General features: G+C 39.6%; 1 protein-coding gene across 1 annotated transcript in view; it reads right to left on the bottom strand.

Moving 5' to 3' along the window:
- BRINP1 (BMP/retinoic acid inducible neural specific 1) overlaps window positions 1–19,905 on the bottom strand; it is a 203,421-nt gene that overhangs the window by 108,328 nt on the left and 75,188 nt on the right. The window lies entirely within an intron of this gene.

The raw sequence follows: 19,905 nt of genomic DNA, 5'->3' as shown, positions 1-19,905 counted from the left end.
CTTTATGCTTCTGCCAATGAATCTGAATTCATTTCATTGGACTAAGCCCCAGCTGGCCCTGATTTGGAAGAGACCATTAGAAGAGCTGGAGGAACACACATTCTTTTGCTGGGCAACCCTGGGAAAGTCTCTCTAACTTGCTGTGCACCAGTGTCCTTATTTGTAGAATGGAAATGATTCTAACAGCTCTGTCTACTTCACAGGTCAGCCCCAGAGACAAAATAAGAAAATATGCACAGAATCAGTCTCATACCCATTCTAAAAATTAGAAAACTGAAGCACAGAGAAGTTAGTGACATTATCAGAATCCTAAAGCATCAAGGGATGGCTTCAAGTCACAGAGAGTAAATGCAGCACTTAGCTTGGAGGATCTTCTAATTAAGTTATAGATATAGATATATGTGTATATACACATATATGATATATACAATAGATATATCCAATATATATACTATATATGTAGTGTGTACATTATTTAATGTATGTTAACATTATTTAATGCTTATGATAACCCTGTAGACTAAATCACATCTCCTTTTATAAATTAAGAAACCGAGGCTTAGATAGGAATGTGGTTTGCCACAGGTCAATCGTAAGTAAAACCAGAGCTTGGATTTGAACCCAATTCTGTGTGACTCTAGACTTTGGGTACCTGACCCATTGAGTTACTTGATTCCCAATGGTTGGAGTTCATAATGCATATCTAAAAGAGAAAATGTATCTATTTTTGTTTTAATATATATGTAGGATTATAAAAGCCCATGTTCAAATGAATAGGAATCCTTGTAATCAACCAGGAGACACTGCAGTTTGTTAACATCAAATCATCTCTGAAGTCTTTGCTATTTTGCCCTACCTTGTACACATACATTCCCAACTCCCACAAGACTATGAACTTGCACTTTTAAGGGTATAACCTTATTCTGTTTATCTCTGTCCCTTTGACACCGTCCATCACAGTGACCAGCACACAGTAGATGCTCATAAAATGTGTGCTGAGTCCAATAGGACTATATAGGTACTCTGTCCCAACTGATGGTTCTAAGAAGACAGCTGGGGAGGTTTCATGTACAGTCTTAACATGATGGACTCTCCAAGATTAATCCTGAAATGGACACACTGTCAGGTAACTCCAATGCAACATATTGGATGCTTGGGACCAAGTCCATCCATACTATAAGCTCTCCTACAACCTCAAAAGGAGAAAATCTCCAGTAATACCTATAGTGCTGTTTTCACTAGTTTCTGCTGGATCATTAATCCCAAAGCATGAGCTGTGTGTCTCTGGTAGCTATTATCTTCAAGAAGCATGCTCTACTAATGGCTCATACGGTATATGATACAGGCATATCAAAATCAAGCCTATTAACTGGGAAAGGGTGTCAGGTAACCCTGGATTCCTTAAAAGAGAATCCCCAAATAGCAGTAAAGAGCGAAATCCTCCCTCTGTCCTCCCCATCTGATCACCCACTCACTTCTGCCCTTCGTTTCTCTCCTCTCCCATCCTTTCCTCACTCCTCCAGTTTCTCTGTTCTTTTCACTTTCCCTTTTTTCCTTGTCTCCTTCATTTCCTTATCTGTTATCTTTTCTTCTTCATTCTCTTCCCCCTTCCCTCTCTTTCATGCTTTTATCCCTCATGGCAGCCAGACAAAACATCTTTACTTCAGGACTCATTTTCCTGAAATATCTATAACAGTCATCTGAATTGGATACCTTCTTAAGTATTTAATACATCCAAAACAAGGCCCATAAGTGTATATCATATTTCCTAATGACAGTTAATTTATGTTTAACTATCAAAGCAATACGTGAATACAGTCCCTTGGTTATTTTAAGTTTAAATCATAGGTAATTGCCATTATTATGAGAACACCTTCCTGATTTTTCTTTTCATATGTGTATGTGTATAAATGTACTCTTAGAAAATATAAACTATTTTTGTGGGTTATGTTTAATACATATGTGAAATGCTACTATATGGATCATTTTGTATCTTTTAACAAAATCTCCTTATAGAACCTTTAACATCAATACAATTAGTTGTTTTATTATTTGTAATTACTGCAGAAGGTTCTATACTATCCATAAACCACAACTTACTTATGCATTAACCCATCGGTGGATATGTAACCTGCTTCTAATATTTTCACTGTTATTTTACAAATCATCTGGCAATGAGTACCTTCATCCATGCTTCCCAATATACTGGTGCATGTTTTCTCCAGGGTAGATACTCAGAGATGGTATAGCTGGGTCAAACGATTTGCCCATTTTAAATGATGTAGATACTGCATGATTTCCTTCCAAAGCAGATTTAAATTCTTTGTCTTAATTTCCTTTATCTTCCCTTTCTACTCCCCTTTACTTCTAGCATTATTATTATTATTCACATACAATAAAGCAGATTTAAATTCTTTGTCTTAATTTCCTTTATCTCCCCTTTCTACTCCCCTTTACTTCTAGCATTATTATTATTATTATTCACATACAATAAAGCTGATTTAAATTTTCAGTGTACAGTTCCATGAGTTTGGACAAATGTATAGTATTAACCACCATCAGAGTAAAGAACAGTTCCATCATCCCCAAATCTACTTTTGTAATCAAAAGTAATCAGCCTGGGAAACCACTATTCTGCCGTCCATCCTTATAGTTTTGCCTTGTTCAGAAAGTCATATAAATGAAATCATAGAGTTTGTAGCCTTTTGGGTCTGGCTTCTTTCACCTACCATAATGCCTTTGAGATTCGCTCGAGCTGTTGAATTTATCAGTAGTTCATTCATTTTATAGCAGCCTATGTGTAGAGGCATCACAGTTGTTTTACCCATTCACCTGTTGAAGGATATTTGAAGTTTTCTGTCTTTATTTTTCCCTTCTGCCCACATCCTTTTTATCCACTCCTCCTTCCCTCTTTCGTCCAATGCATTAGCTTTGAAATCTCCATGAAGGAAGCAGAGAATACAACTCCAGGCATTGGTTGGTCAAAGTCAGCTTTTAGGGGCTCATAGAAGTTGAATGTATTCCTCGCTTCCTAATTCCACATTTAGGAACATCAAGTCGGTAGCTTGATGGTGAGGATGTTTACCCCCTGGAAATTGGCAAACACTGTCAGAGCTTTATTTGGGGGAGGGAGGGTGAACATCATTAATGATTATTAAATATTGGAAACAGCTGCTAAGCATATACCAGCACATTACTGATTACAAGAGAGGAGCCTACTATGTCAGAACTAGAAATAAATGCCAAAGCCATTTATAAGGCCCCGATTAAGTAGTGCAGATGGACACAGGTGAATGCTGAGGGAAAAGGTGCCTGGTCATCAGAGTTAGTGCCTAATTTCTTGAACTAGCATAAAATATGTCATAACATTTTAGAAAAAGAAAGGACTCCTTGAGATGTAAACATATCTAGTAATCTCTCCAGGCAGTAAGTATGGCATCTATGAAGAAGGAATTGAGGAATATTGGGAAGTCCATCCTATCTTCCACTCTATTCTTATTCCTCAAACCCCTTGCTTGATATATTAAAAAAGAGGTTACCCCCCTACCTCTGCTTAGAAAACTTTCCAGTAGCTGACAACTCTCTATGGCATTGGAATTTTTCTTTATCTATACTGAATCATATTCTTTATATGGATTATTCCATATATCGAATATTATATAGTTATTCCTTATCTATACTGAATCAGTCTCTACCCTATGTCTTTTCCCTACTGTTTTTCTTTCCAGCACTTGGATGAGGTAGACAAATATCGTTTCTTGTTTTTCCCCTTCTCTGGGACTCTTCTGTGTTTACAACTCAGTATTTGCACTGGATGATCTCTCAGGTCCCTTTCAGAACCTCTGACTTCCTGGAACCCCTGCTCCAGCCCTCCCATGGATCCCCTCTTCGCCTCCCTGCCTCTCTCCCACAGCCCTACTGCCCTGAGGGCACTGGCTGCGTTTGGAGCCTTAATCTTTCTGAGCAGTGAACCATTCCCTACACAGTCAGAGGCAGGGCCGCCTTGCTGACTGATTGTTGGCTGATTTTATTTGGCACTGTTTTTCTGGCCTCATATAGAGCTTATTAGAGGACCATTTTCATGTTCCATAGATTCTATTTGTGACTCTGCTCCAATGGGGGGATTCAAACAAAGAGATGGATAAAGGGGCATTAGGAACTAAGGGATGCCCTGTAAGAAGTGAGCAAATAAGACAAATTCATTTACCTTGCATCTTTTTTTAAAACAACTTAAAGCAGCTGGGCACAGTGGCTCACGCCTGTAATCCCAGCACTTTGGGAGGCCAAGGCAGGTGGATCACGAGGTCAAGAGATCGAGACCATTCTGGCCAACATGGTGAAACCCTATCTCTACTAAAAATACAAAAATTAGCTGGGCGTGGTGGTGCGTGCCTGTAGTCCCAGCTACTCAGGAGGCTGAGGCAGGAGAGTCGCTTGAATCCGGGAGGCAGAAGTTGCAGTGAGCCGAGATTGCACCACTGCACTCCAACATGGTAACAGAGCTAGACTCCATCTCAAAAACAGCAGCAACAACAACAACAAAACAAACAAACAAAAAACAACTTAAGGCATTTTTCTGTCAATTGATTTTTACATCCAAAATATCCCAAAAAAGAAAGCAGATATAATACTTTACTTCCATTTTATTGGTAAGAAAACTGAGGTACAGAGATGAGATATACACTGATTTACCAGGGCTCAAAGTAAAACAAGTACAGAGCCAAGTTGAGAACTCTGATCTCCTCAGGTACTTCCCAATGCTCTGTGCACAAGAGACAAATAAAATAACATGAACTCAGGCTATTTGGGGAAAGTTCAGTGTGAATAAATTAGAAGGATGAGTAATTTAATATTTGAAAACAAACATCACCTAATGGATGTATTAACTGAAAACTGTGTCCCTATCTAAACTCTTAGTTTGGTAAACTTCCACTCCTTTAGAACTCAACTCAGCTATATTATTAACCATGGGGATTTTGCCAGGGCACCTGCCCATGCACGGTTCCCCTGTGAGGTGTCTCCAGATCATCCTGTCCATTCATCCACCATCTCCCTGATGCATGTGTTCACAGCCCAGTCTCCCTTAAGAGAGTTGAGCTCCTTGAGAGAAAGGGTTGTATCTTATTTACCTCTGTATCCTCAGCATTTAAAATAATACCCAGAAAATAATAGGTGCTTCAAACACATGTCTCAAATGAAACCCATGGAAAACCCTTCAGAGGTAGCCAAAGCCTCATTCACATTAATTGTGTAGAAAAAGGTGGAAATTAGTTGAACAAGTGTTGATCACTGAAGGCCTGCACTAATGAACTGATGAAAATAAATCATAATTAGCATATCAATTCTGTATGCAAGAAAAAGATGCCTACAAAACATGCTTAAAATGTTTGCATGAAATATTGTCAAAGGAATGCTGGAAATTGCGTTCATGCCAATTTATTATTTAACAATTTTCCTTTCAAAGAGAGAGCAAAAGAAAGCTCACTACCTGCCCAAATCAGTGTACGTTCTGAATTACTGGGGTCAAAATTAATGAGGCTTATAAGAATGATCATATGCTTTGACCTAATAACCTCCTGGGAATCTATCCTAAGGAAATACCTCAAAAGAAGAAAAATGCTATATGCACAAAAAGATCATAACATCTTTTGTTATAATTTGAAAAAAATGGCAATAAAATAAAATGTCCAGCATAAAGAAAATAGTAGATGATCTTGGCAGAAACTCTCTGGGACACAGATACATGTTTACAGAATTAGCTTTCACAAGAAATGCAGGAAATTCATGTTAGATATATGGATGTACAATAACATATAAAGAAAAGATGCAGTTGGTTGTAGACAGTGAGAACATGGGCGAAATAACTAGTTTTTTTTTTCTTTTTTTTTTTAAGATGGAGTCTCGCTCTATCGCCCAGGCTGGAGTGCAGTGGCGCGATCTCGGCTCACTGCAAGCTCCCTCTCCTGGGTTCATACCATTCTCCTGCCTCAGTCTCCCGAGTAGCTGGGACTACAGGCACCCGCCACCACACCCAGCTATTTTTTTTTTTTTTTTTTTTTGTATTTTTAGTAGAGATGGGGTTTCACCGTGTTAGCCAGGATGGTCTCCATCTCCTGACCTCGTGATCCGCCTGCCTCAGGCTCCCAAAGTGCTGGGATTGCAGGTGTGAGCTACCGCACCCAGCCAAAATATCTAGTATTTTTAAATGCTGTTGAATCAAACCCAATTGAGATGCAGCAATAATTACTTAGTAGGTCTAACTGAACCAGGAATCTCACTACTCAAGTTTGTCACCTAATAATGTCCCCGCCTCATTCATCCTTTATTTTGTTTGTTGAACGTCACTGTGTATGGGACACTTGGTATACAAAGGAAAAGACATGTTCCCTGTCCTCAATAACAATCTAGTGTGAAGAACTGGCCCCAAGTCAGTTCAGTACAAAGCAACATTAAATAATTGCTCTAGTAATACAGCAAGTGAGATTTATTTAATTCTGAAAGGGCAGGGGTGTATGAAAGAAGACTTCTGAGAGCAGGAATCATTCAACCATGCCTTGAAGACTGCTTAGGACTTTGACAGATGGAGGAAATGTGGGTAAAGCCACAGAGGTTTGATTTTGCCCAATGTGCCCAGGAAATGGAAACATTCTCTGCACCACCCAGAGGTACAGGAAAGGCAGATGCTGGAGTTAATCAGGGTTTTAGGCTGGATGGTGTAGGAACCTGGAGGGCAAAGCCAGGGAGTCCAGCCAACCCTACTGACACTGGTTCTGAGAGTGTAGAAATGTGACAGGCTATGGATGGGTCAGGAATTACACACAGTTCTCATTGCTCACTGCCTTTCATGCCTGGCCTGGCAGAGATACTTCTCTGAATATGGGATATTTTATTCTGTTTTTAAGAGCTCTTCATTTGTCATTTGGGATAGAAAGTTGGACCTGGTTGCAATCTGCAATCAATCAGCCTGCTTTTGCGGAAGAACTACCAGGAAACCAGTTCTCTTCTCTGTAGGTCTTTTAGCATTGATGTAAGCATTCAAAAATCACTTAGGCAGTGTGTATGAGAAAGAAGGGAGGGAGGGTGGGAGAGACAGAGAGAGTAAAAGTAAAGAAGGGAGCAGGGACAAGAAGGGAGGAGCAGGGAACGGAGAAAGAGAGGTATCATAGATTCTCTATGGTATCATGGGATTCTCTATGGGCGAGTGAGAACAAGTCAGCATTGTCAGGGAATATGAAGGGTGTGTTCTCTTTGGAAAATATTCAAAATTATTCATTATTCTGCTAGTTCATAACACATCCTTATACATTTACTTATGCTTATATAAATCTAGCATTTATGCATATAGACATACAAACATTTTTAAGCAAAAATAAGGTCATGATGTGTGTGTATGTGTATGCAACTTGCTTTATTTTTCATTTCAACAATATATCATGGTTTTTTTCCAGATCAGTACACATAGATTGTTTTCATTCTTTTTAGTGGCTTTGCGGTATTACAAGAATGCACCATAATTTCTTTGAGCAATCCCTTATTGATAGGTATTCAGGTTGTTTTCATGTTTTGTTCCTCTTGGCTAGTTACAAATGGTGTTGCAGTAAATATTGTTAAGTGTACCTCTGCACACATTGTGAGTATTTCTTGGAAATGATTCCTAAAGTGGAATTATGGAGTCATAGCTCATAGGCATCTTGAATTTTCAAAAATACAAACTTATATTTCCATGAACAAAGTCTGAAAATGTTGATTTCTCCTCACCCTCTGAGGGTTTGAATAGTTTTGACAAGGCCCTTCACCCTACCTAAGTGATTCTTGTCTCACACCCACCTCCATCCCTTCCCTGTGAATTACTGTGTGTAGATGAGACGTCAGTGTTGGGGAGAGTGCTGAACTTGGGAATGGTGCTTAAACAGAAAGTAGATGAAATCCACAGGAGGAAAGAGCTGGGATACTTGGGTTGTAGCTGTGGCCCTGCAAATGAGTAGCACAGAATCCCTTCCGTAAGATCCAGCAAAATGGGTAAGGCTTTCTGGACCTTGGATTCCCATCTGGAAAACAAGGAAGTTGGCGTCTGATCATTAAAGGTCTCTTTTGGCTCTGACATCCAGTGATGAAAGGAGAACTGAACGAGAAGAAGGACAGAGGGAGGAGGGGAAGAATGTAAAAGAGAAGAGTAATAAGGAGGAAAAGCAAAAATGGGTGATAAAAGAAAAGGAAACAAATTAAAGAAGAGTAGCAATGAAAAGTAAGCCCATCTCCACTGTTATTGTTACAGAAAAGCCCTTACAAAATTCAATATGCAGGAATGCCAGGAGCTATAACCTTTGAAAGAAAGAGAAAGGGATTCTGGAAGGGGACTGGGGAACAAGAATGTTGTTCCTTTATTTTCAAAAACCCCAAATTTAATTTTGCCCAGAAATAATGTTTTTCATGTTGAGTGAAACCAAGGGGAGAGTAATAGCTGGTCACAGTGGAGAGACAGCAGTGATAGATTACCTCTCACGGTTGCGCTTTTCCCTGCGTACCGCAAACACAAAAGCTCTATGCCCCTGGGAGGAAGGTAGGTTCTTTCTCTCTTCAATGTTATATTAATCACAGCTGCCAAAGTTATCGCCCTCACTGACCACCACTTCTTAGATTCCTTTTAAGCCTTTTCAAAGCAGAAATTGATGACAGGACTTGACCAAGGATACAGAGTTACGGAGAGGTAGAAAGAGGACCAGACTAGCAGTTCACAGAGCTTGGAGCGTGAATCTGCATTCTCACCGGCTGTGGTTGTAAATGAGATCATTTGTTCTTTCTGGGCCTCCTTGAGTGTTTCTTTAGAATGAAGGGGTGGAAACAAACAGTAGTCCTCATCGTCCCTGGAATTGCAGCCTCAGCTGCCTCAGCATCACCTGGCAGCTTGCTAGAAATGCAAAATCTCCAGCCCTGCCCCAGACAGACCCAGTGACTCAGAAACTGTGGGTGGAGCCCCACAATCAGCTTTAGCAAGCCCTCTCAATGATTATGATGCAGGTTAAAGTTTGAGAATCACTGACCCAAAAGATCACTAAAATACTTGCCACTTTCACGGACACAACTTTGCCCTAAGGAATTTTTTAAAGTGGTGGGAGGGGGAGGGTGAAATTCAACATCAAACAACCTTTCCTACTCTCAGATCTTTTTGACAGAGTCTCGCTCTGTTGCGTAGGCTGGAGTGCGACGGCACGATCTCGGCTCACTGCAACCTCCGCCTCCCGGGTTCAAGCAATTGATTCTCTTGCCTCAGCCTCCTGAGTAGCTGGGATTACAGGCGTGGGCCACCACAACCGGCTAATTTTTATATTTTTAGTAGAGATGAGGTTTCACCATGTTGGCCAGGCTGATCTCGAACTCCTGACCTCAGGCGATCCACCCACCTCGGCCTCCTAAAGTGTTGGGATTACAGACGTAAGCCACTGCGCCTGGCCTCCTCTCAGATCTTTTAACACAAGTACCATACCGTCACCTGATGCTATCATTCCTCCTTTTTCTCCTTAGGCTGGTTTCATATCACCTTGCTGTTTAAATACAGCCCTTGGACCACCACCAGCAGCATCTGGTGAGTTTCAGAATCCTCTGGGGAACTGCAGAATTCCCAGGTCCCACCTGAGACCGAATGAATCCAAATCTATAGTTTTAATGAGATCCTCAGCTGATTCAAATATACATTAACTTTGAAGGGGCCTGCCACCAGTCCTCTTATTTTTCTCCACTCCCCTCCCATCTGGGTTTCCCTTTTTGCTCCTTTCTGCATCGCTTTCTTTTGACTTGAGTTTTCTCTGGGAAAGCCCATGCTTTCTAGGAGCATGGCTTAGGCCAAGGTTGATGCTCAGATTTTACAAATTCCATACTATCCAGAGACTTGAATATCCAATTTCACACTCAGAGCCAGAATCCGATGAAGCTGCAGTTTTCTCTTCCCACTGTGGGAGGCAATGTGGTACAGGCAAGAGGCCCTAACTCAGCCATCCTCTGAGCTGCAATACCAGCTGTGCCCTAGCTCTGTGTTTGGCAAAGATGTTGAAGCTTTAGGAGCCTCATTTTAAAAATGGATATAGTCTCACTTTTGGGGGGGTGGTTGTAAGGCTCAAATGAGATAATGGAAATGGCTGCAAAAGCCCCAATTCAAATACAAGGAATTATAATGACTCTTATCAAAGCAACTCTTTCCCTCCCTTTTCTTAGGGCTTTTCCAAGAGCAGATCTCAACCACTTGTCCCCTCACCCTGTGCTGCTGAAAATGGGGACCAATTTCCATTTTTTCAAGCCTGTCCCCAGGGTTTTTATAAGAGAAGCAAATAAAAGATTGCTCCACTCCCTCTTTCTCAATAAATGTGTTTATCGCCCTGTAAATTCCAACATATCAGTAGCTTGTTACAGAGAGGAAAGGTCGCTGCCAAGAAAGATGTGTCATTCCACAGGAAATTTGGGTTTAATATATACAAGGGAGCCGGCTCACGGAAATCTCTTTGGAAATGATAAAGTCCTATAATGAAAAATACCACTACAATACTGGGCTCATTTCAGCAGATAAATATTTAATATAGATCAGCCAAGATTAATTGCCTACTGAAACATGCCTGTCCACTGGCTGGTGAGGAAAAAGAGCATCTTTACGTTAATTTATGACGGAGTTTTTGAAACAAGCAAAGCTTAGCTTGTCCCGGGTTCATTTTGCCTGCCACTGAGAAATGCATCGCACGGTTCCCAAGGCCTTCTGCTCAGCTCTGGGCTCCTGCTGCAGTGTGGAGAGGACTGGCCACTCCTTCGCATACTAATCAAGTTCTTGCAGGCATCAAAAAAAAAAAATAGGTTGTAGAGAATCACTGAAATCAGGACATGGTACAAGCCAGTGAGAAAGACCATCGTGGTCTCAGAAGGCTAGTGCAGAATGGATCTGCACATTCGAACGGAATGGCAGAGGGGAATCAAGAAAATGAGGGAATCACAGACATGTGTCAGCACTGAGTAATTTGATTCAAGCATTTATATCCATTTAACGCTTACCATCAAAACAATTACATACAGGTGTTCCCATTTTATAGATGAGCATGCACTGAAGCTGAGAGCAGTTAACTGAACTTACTCAAGGTCCACATAGCTAATAAGAGTTAGAGGTGTGGTTTCAGTTTAAGCATTTCTGACTCCAGAGCCCATCAACATAACCCTTAATCTAATTATTTACCTAATTGTCAAAGTCTTGTACTTAGGGATTAATAGCATAGAGGGAACTTCAAGTTCAGCCCTTTTGGCTCCAAGATACTTTGTACCTCCTCATTCTTTCTATTTACCCATTTTCTTTTTTTCCCTCCTCATCTAACTATCCCTTAGGTTTTCTTGAATCCCCAGAGGATTTCTGGTGCCTTGGTAGTGGTGTGTATCTGGTGTCATTCAGGAAGAAACACAATTTTACCAGTGACTCCAGCGGGGCTCTTTTCCTGGTATTCAGTTGTCATATCCTACTAACTCATTCTTTTCTTAAGAAACTGAGATCCAACTTATACAAGGAAGGAAAACTAAAGAGGCTCAAACAAAACCACAAACATCCCTGGGCAAACAGCTGTGCAACTTGGAAATCAATTCATACTCATCATTCTCCCCCAATTATCAGCATCTTCAAAATCATCATTGCCATCAACTTTATCATCATTAATATGAACATCAGCATTGATACCAGCTGGAGATACTATTATTATTATTATTACCACAAAAATTGTCTCCACCAATCTTTGTCATTGCCAACATGAATATTACCAGCAACTTTTTCCACTATGAACAATATATGATCTGCATAGCTGAGGGTATCGAGAGTGTTATCGCCATCGTCTTTCATCTTTTTTTTTTTTTTTGAGACGGAGTCTCGCTCTGTTGCCAGGGCTGGAGTGCAGTGGCGTGATCTCGGCTCACTGCAACCTCTACCTCCTGGGTTCATGCCATTCTCCTGCCTCAGCCTCCCAAGTAGCTGGGACTACAGGCGCCTGCCACCACGCCTGGCTAATTTTTTTTGTATTTTTAGTAGAGATGGGGTTTCACCATGTTAGCCAGGATGGTCTCGATCTCCTGACCTTGCGATCTGCCCGCCTTGGCCTCCCAAATTGATGGGATTAAAGGCGTGAGCCACCGCGCCCGGCCATCGCCATCATCATTTTTAACAGAGTATCAAATTTAACATGTGTCTATTGGGTAGTGCAAAAATGTAGAAAAAAGATTCAGCGTTTTCATATATGAAATTTTGATGTAGCTGTGTAGACAAGATAATTGACAATATAAGTCTCTAATTTTAAATGTCAAAAGAATGCCACTTGGTATTTTGAAAGTTCAGAGACAGCCATGCCTGCTATACAAGGCCATGCACAAGAGGAACGGGGGGAACTCACCAGACAGAGTGTTCTACCCTTGTGCCTGTCATTAATTCATCCACGATTTTGGTCAAGACGCCTATCCACTCTGACTTCGGTTATTCAATAAAAAATGATAAGCAACTGCTAGATAGACTTTAAATGTTTTTCTAGACCTAAAGATCCTTGGAACACTTGAATTGCACAACATGTGGTTGGCTGCGTTTGTATTTTCCAAATCACCAAATAGTCTAGTTAATTTCACCTTGAGGAATCAAAGGTAGAGAGAAATTTGAGATAGAAGGAAAGAAAAAAAAAAAAAAACAGACCTTAGAGATCTCATCTGATTTATCTCTTCTCTAAGGGTATCCCATCTTGGATTATCCCAAACACTTAGTTTACAGGATATGCAGCACTTTTATTTTAAATAATTCACATGGTGCTTTAAGCTCTCCTTTTTTATCATAAGAGAGACCTGGTTCCAAGGAACAGTTCTTGAATAACTTCTTAAATATATCATTGCAAGATGAAATTTCCTCATTATCTCTGCTTCGAGATGGTTCACATTTTTAACTTTTATTTCACATACTCTCCTGGGAGTAGACAGTTTTAAGTTTGAATCCCAGCGCTTCTCATATTGCCTGTGTTATCTGGGACAAGTTTATTAACTTCTCTGAACCACAAACACCTCATCAGTAGGAACAGTATAATCACATGTCTACACTAGAGTACTTATGATAACTCAATTGGTGAGATACATCAGAATACAGAGTCTACTACACTGGACTTGTGCCCCGATGAACAAGGAAACAAACACAGAAATAAGACAATATAAAGGACCTATGGAATAAAGATTTCAAAGGCTTTCAGGTTCATGGAAGTAACAGTCAAGTGCAAATGTAGCTACAACGCCATCTGAGTGGTCAAGCCTGACAGCATTCACATCTGAAGGTAGCAGCCCTCACACAGATCCAGCCCATTGTTTATCTGCACAAATGATGGCAAAGGTTTATCAGACATAATTTTTTCAATTAAAAAACCTCAGATATCTGGATTTTTTTCTTGAAATATCCTTTTTTGAAAAATTAAAGACCTGGGTGAGAGAAGGTAGAGGATCAGAAAAAATATCTAACGGGTACTAGGCTTAATACCTGGATGATGAAATAATCTATACAACAAACCCCCATGTAACACGTTTATCTATGTAACAAACCTGCACATGTACCACTGAACTTAAAAGTTAAAAAGAAAAACAAAAACAAACCACAAGTCAGAGACCCACAGTTACTTTTAAAAACTTTTTGTGGGTCAAGCAAAATCATGCCTTTGGAGGAAGGTTTAGATATTATATTACAGGATGGGAACAGATGGGTGGGAGGCTGTTAAATGTCTGGTTTATTTGCATGCAAAAGGGTTCCTTCCCATTGTCCTTCTTTTTTCTCCCTTCACCTGAAGAGATTCATTTAAGGAGGACATATAACTTCAACCTCACAGTAGCTTTCTGTAAATAATGCACTGTGAATGATGTTGTTAGTATGTGACTCTTGAAAGCCAAATATATAAATGGCAACAGTCACAACTAGGTACTTATTTTTTCTTTTTAAATTTTTTTTAACCATATCCTAAACATAGGTTTATGATGTAATGTATGCAAAATACAATGCTGGGTGATTTGGGGAGACAATGGATGACTAGACCTGGGCCTTGACCTCAGTAGCCAACAGACTCCTTGTGGTAATGAGAAAGAGTGGGAAAGAGTAGCAAAAATACAATACAGAAAGCAAAATGAGGTCTTTCATCAGTCAATGAATTGATAAACAACCACTGGAAGCAATGGGCTTTGCTAAATCTTAAAAAAGGGCCACACGATTTAGGGGTGATATTTTTAGCAAGAAAATGCTAAAAATGCTTCTTACTCAACCTCATAGCCTTAGGATATAGCAGAGTGAATGGCACATAGTAGGTGCTCAATAAAAATATCTCAATTAAATGAAAATAGGTGAATGCACCAAAGGAGAGGTTTTTTTTCTTTGTTTGTTTTTTGTTTTGTTTTGTTTTGTTTTGTTTTTTAGATGGAGTTTCACTGCTGTTGCCCAGGCTGGAGTGCGATGAATGGCACAATCTTGGCTCACTGCAACCTCTGCCTCCCAGGTTCAAGCTATTCTATTCTCCTGCCTCAGCCTCCCAAGTAGCTGGGATTACAGGCATGTGCCACCACACCTGGCTAATTTTTTATATTTAGTAGAGATGGGGTTTCACCATGTTGGTCAGGCTGATCTTGAACTCCTGACCTCAAGTGATCCACCCGCCTCGGCCTCCCAAAGTGCTGGGGTTACAGGCATGAGCCACCACGCCCGGCCCATTTAAGCCAATTCTTGAAGTCTGAGAATATCGTTTTAAAAGGCAGAGCACGGAGATCAAGGAGAAAGAGCATTCTAAAGCAAAAGAACAGAATGAGAAAAATCACAGAGGCAGGGCAATTTGAATGAAATTCTGGAATTAAGAAGTAATTGGGTGTGGCCTTGCCAACATAAAGAAATGCAATACTCAGAAAATGACTGGAACACTAAGCTAGAGGATTGGTATTCTCTACCTGTAAGACGATGAAGAACTGGTATTCTCTACCAATGAAGACGATGGAGAAGAGGCAAAGCATGGTCTCATTTTTATTTTAGGAGATCAGTTAACTCTGGCTGTTCCGTGAAAGGAGGAGGCCTGATTAGGAAACTATTGCAATTATGGGACTGAAAGAAGCTGATGGCATGAGTTAGAGGCAGAAAATGAAAAGAAGGTAGGAAAGGTAAATTAGAAGCAATAGGGTTGATGACTCATTTGATGTGCAGAAAGTGAGAAAACACATGTCTAAGATTCTTCTATTAATCTGAGAAATATCCCAAAGGATATAACCTCACACAGAACCCCAGCTACCACAGATAGCATTTTAAGCATACTGCCTGTCCCACCAGTTACTCATTCTAAGTTCTCCTCAACTCAGAAATCTAGAAGAACCCATGCATTGGTTAATAACTCATTGACCTAAGTCAGAAGGCTATGGTGTTTTGATTCTGAACTGATCACATGGATTGATACAATCCTGTCATCTTAAACCTCTTGAACATGATAATTTCTCGGAAGATGCACGACAGTCCCTAGTCCGAGACATTATTATCTCTTGACTGGGCCATTCTGAAAACTTACTGATTGGTCCAAGCTTACACTCTTGCTCCCCCTACTGGCTGATTCACCTGCAGTGATCCTTCAATAATTAAATCAGGAACTGGTCAAGTCTGCAGGATGAAATGCTCAAGCAAAACTTTCCATGGTAAGTAATGATAAATAATGAATACATTCAAAAGAACAACAACAATAATTTAAAGACCATGGAAAGAACCTAAAGCAGACAGAAGCCATAGGAGAGTTTATTCTTGAAAAACTGCAACTGAAAAAGGTTAAGAATTGCATGTCTATGGCTGCCTGACCTAAGAGTGCTCCCCAACCCTAAGGCAATAAACAGTGGTGAATTATGCAACCTTTCACGGGCTCAGAGCAGTGGAGAACAGGGGTCAGGAACAGACAGGCATAGAGTCTGAAACATAGTAAACATTCAATAAATATTACTGGTTACTATAAAATTATTATTATTATTCTTGAGTGAACAAGAAAAATCATGAAGAATAGTGTAGTGGCTAATCTTCTGGTTTAGCCCCCTGACCAATGATTGTGCCATTACTGGGGCCAGAGACTCAGAAAGAGAAACAAACTGGTAGGGAAGGAGAATGAGGATTCTGAGCTTACATTAAAAAGTCTAATGGAAATGCATTTGGCAGTTAGGTGCAAAAATTCTGGAGTTTGAAGGAGAGACGAAAACTGAATATGGATATTTGGGAGTTGTTGGAATGTAGGTGATAATGGAAGAGGAGGGAGCAAGTGTGATTACCCAGGGAAAATGGAGGGAAGGGCAGCAGCATTTGATTGATATCTGGAAGAGAATCCCATATGGAAGACTTCAATAAAACATCTAGAAACAGTCACAGTGCATTATTAATCAGACTATAGGGCCTCCATTCATAGAACAGATGCCATATAAAAATTAGAAAAAGCACTGGGTGCAGTGGCTCACGCCTGTAATCCCAGCACTTTGGGAGGCCGAGGTGGGCAGATCACCTGAGGTCAGGAGTTTGAGACCATCCTGGCCAACATGGTGAAACTCCGTCTCTACCAAAAATACAAAAATTAGCTGGGCATGGTGGCAGGCACCTGTAATCCCAGCTACTCAGGAGGCTGAGGCAGGAGAAGCGCTTGAACCTGGGAGGCAGAGGTTGCAGTGAGCCGAGATCGCACCACTGCACTCCAGCCAGGGCGACAAGAATGAACTCCATCTCAAAAAAAAAAAAAAAAAAAAAAAATTAGAAAAAGTTGCTCCCTCTAGGCAGACAAATTTCAGAAACAGTGCTCCTTTCAGATATAATTATGCATCCCCATGCCAGGATAGAGCCTCCATTGTTCTTCTCCATCAAGATTCCCTTGTGCAGTAGACAAACTGTGCAACTATATTTGGCTACCCAGAAAACTAACTTTACGTGGTGAAGGGTATCTGACAAGGTCACTGAAGCCAATTTCACACTTGTGCTTACATTCTTTCTTGGGTCAGACTATGCTAATTAGAATCCCTTTGGTGACAGGACAGTGACTGCCCACTCAGTTCTATCCAGGCGTTCTCTCTGTCTTCTGACAAATCTGACTATTAAATACCTTTTCTTACTTTGAAGACTGTCTTCCAGTAACCACCACCAATTTTCTCTCTGGAGCCAGCTAATTAGAAACTTTCTGTTTCCCAGTACAGGTTCTGTACATATGTTTACAAGCTTCCTGTACATAATAGATACTGGTCCAGTGTCAGTGGCTACTTTTTCTAGTTCTCTTTGAGAAATAAGCTCCCAAGTTACTGCTGAAAATCCAGCATCCAGTTGCAGATGGATGAGGAAGCAGATGAGACGTCTGAGGATGTCTTTCACACAGCCTTGTCTCCCAGAAGTAGGTGGGTGGTACTCAGCAAAAGAATAGGATTCAAAAAAAGCAGAGAATTATAGAGTAGGCTGAAATAGAACAGCATAATAGGTACAGCCATGACCTTCTCTCTAACATCCTCCATTAGCAATAGACAAAAGAATCTCTACCCTGAAGCATGGTGAGTTGTTTTTAATAATACAACATCAGTCTTCTAATTTTAAGAAAACAATCTTAGAAAAAAAATACTTTATTCCCGGAGTCAGAAAATGACACTCAATGAGAGTTAATTTTCTGAAATCTTTGAGAAGGCAAAGAATTCACAGAACCACAGCATGTAAGAGCTAGAAAGAAGCTCAGAAAATGTTCAGCCCTAATATCTATTTTTAGAGATGGGAAAGCAAAGGCCCACAAAGGTCACTGGACTTGACCAAGTCCACTTAACAAATGAGATATAAAGCTAGAACTAGAACTGAGGTGTCATAAGATCCATTCCATGTTTTTCTACCCAGTGTTCTCATACTAACCTCTGCTCAAGTTGACTGCTTAAACGGAGTAGAAAAATATAATGGACGTAGGATAGACACAAAACAGAAATAATGACATAAGCTATATGTACTTTTATTATAGCTTTAGAGCATTATCTTATCGCCATTCACTTGTCTGTCACTAACACCATACAATTAGCACCTTCAGCTAGGACATTATGTTACTATTCATATTTATATTAAATAGTAGAGCGGTTGGTACAAAATACAGGTTGAATATCTACATAATAAAGGAATATGTAAACGAATGAATGAAAACAAATAGGGACTAAGATAGTGTCCTTCATCTATCGCTTAATTAGGTTCAGCCTTTCATAGACTCTGCCAATGCAGAGACTATGAAAGTCCAACTTCTAGTATGAAAAGTATGTGAATTGGTGTCTTTCATACAATAAGTGAAGTCCCAGGCAAACAGTACTTATCATATGAACTGATACCAGAGGCAATGGACAAAAGTCTTACCCTCAAAGGTCTGCAAGATGTACACTCAATGATGAGGGTTTTTTGTTGCTATTATTGTTGCTGCTTGTATGTATTTTACAGCGGTGACTAGATGAAAGATCAGATGTTTAGATAAGGTCAAGAACCACAGGAATGGGAGTTTAGAACGAAGGTTACTAGCAAGAGTTTTCCCTGAGAAGATTACAGTGTATTTATTGATTTAGTCGTAGTTTCCACAAAGACCTGTTGAACGGCTACTATATATCAGGCACTTTTTCTGTCTGAGTACATAACAGTGATCAAAATGAACAAAAATCCATGCCTCAATGGAATGTACATTCTGGACTGAAGTTTCCTAAAAGGTGATATGGCTTCTTATGAAAGCCCACATTGTGTGGTATAAATGATCAGTAAATTGAGAAAATAAATTCTTCCCAAGAATATGACATGTTATAAGAATTCTCGGGGGGAAAATGTGCTAAAATATATGTACTAAGATTATGTTCTGCTCCAAGAATTAGTAAATGGAAAAATCTAGGTTTCTTTTTCCTTTTTTTTTTTTCTGCAAGCTAAATATTTCTCATTCTCTCTTCTTGTAAATGTCACCTCTAGAATCTTTATGTATGGATAAGGATTATCCTTACGCATGAATAAGGTGAGATATATTTGCATATTAGCAAGACTCTTCTCCATTCTCCTTTGAAAAGTGTTGCAAAAAGCACCAGCGATGTACCTAAACTGAGAACCAGTGATAATAAGGGACCCATGAAACAGAAAGGTAGTTGTAGAAAGTTAAAATGAGTAATGAAAGTCACATCAGAAGACTTAGATAGATGCCAATGCTTCATCACTTACCAGGTATATCACACTGGACAAATAATTTATTCACTCAAAGCCTTTGCTACGTCATCTGTAAAATGAGATATTATTACTACCTCATATGAGACATTGTTTTGTGAATTTTAAAGCATTGCATATAGATAGTATATTTGAATAGGAGGTAGAAGAGTGAGAAGAGAAAAGAAAAAAAAGAAAACGAAGAAGATGGAAAAATAAGAGCTATGGAGTATTGTAAATGGAAACTAAAAGCTTTTCCTCTAAGATTCAGTACAAGGCTAGGATGCCCACTCACCACTTCTATTCAGCATAGTATTGGAAGTCTTAGCTGAGTAATTAGACAAGAAAAATTAAATACATAAAAGTAATAAAAGTAATTCAAATAAAAAAAGAAGTAAAATTATCTCTGTTTGCAGATGATATGATGATCATATAGAAAATCCTAAAGACTCAGTAACAACAAAAATGGTACAACTTATAAATACATTTAACGAAGTTGAAGATACAAAATAAACATACAGAAATCTGTGAACTATCCAAAAATAATGCTAACAATGAAACATCTTAAAAATTATAAAAACAACCCCATTTACAATAGTAAGAAAAAGTATAAAACACTTAGGGATACAGTTAAGAAGTAAAAGACATATATTCTGAAAATTATAAAACATTGATGAGGCTGGGCGCGGTGGCTCACGCCTGTAATCCCA

This window comes from Pan troglodytes, chromosome 11, assembly GCF_028858775.2.
Source record: "Pan troglodytes isolate AG18354 chromosome 11, NHGRI_mPanTro3-v2.0_pri, whole genome shotgun sequence".
Lineage (NCBI taxonomy): Eukaryota > Metazoa > Chordata > Mammalia > Primates > Hominidae > Pan > Pan troglodytes.
Note: the sequence above shows the minus strand (reverse complement) of the source record. Positions and strands in the feature narration are given on the sequence as shown.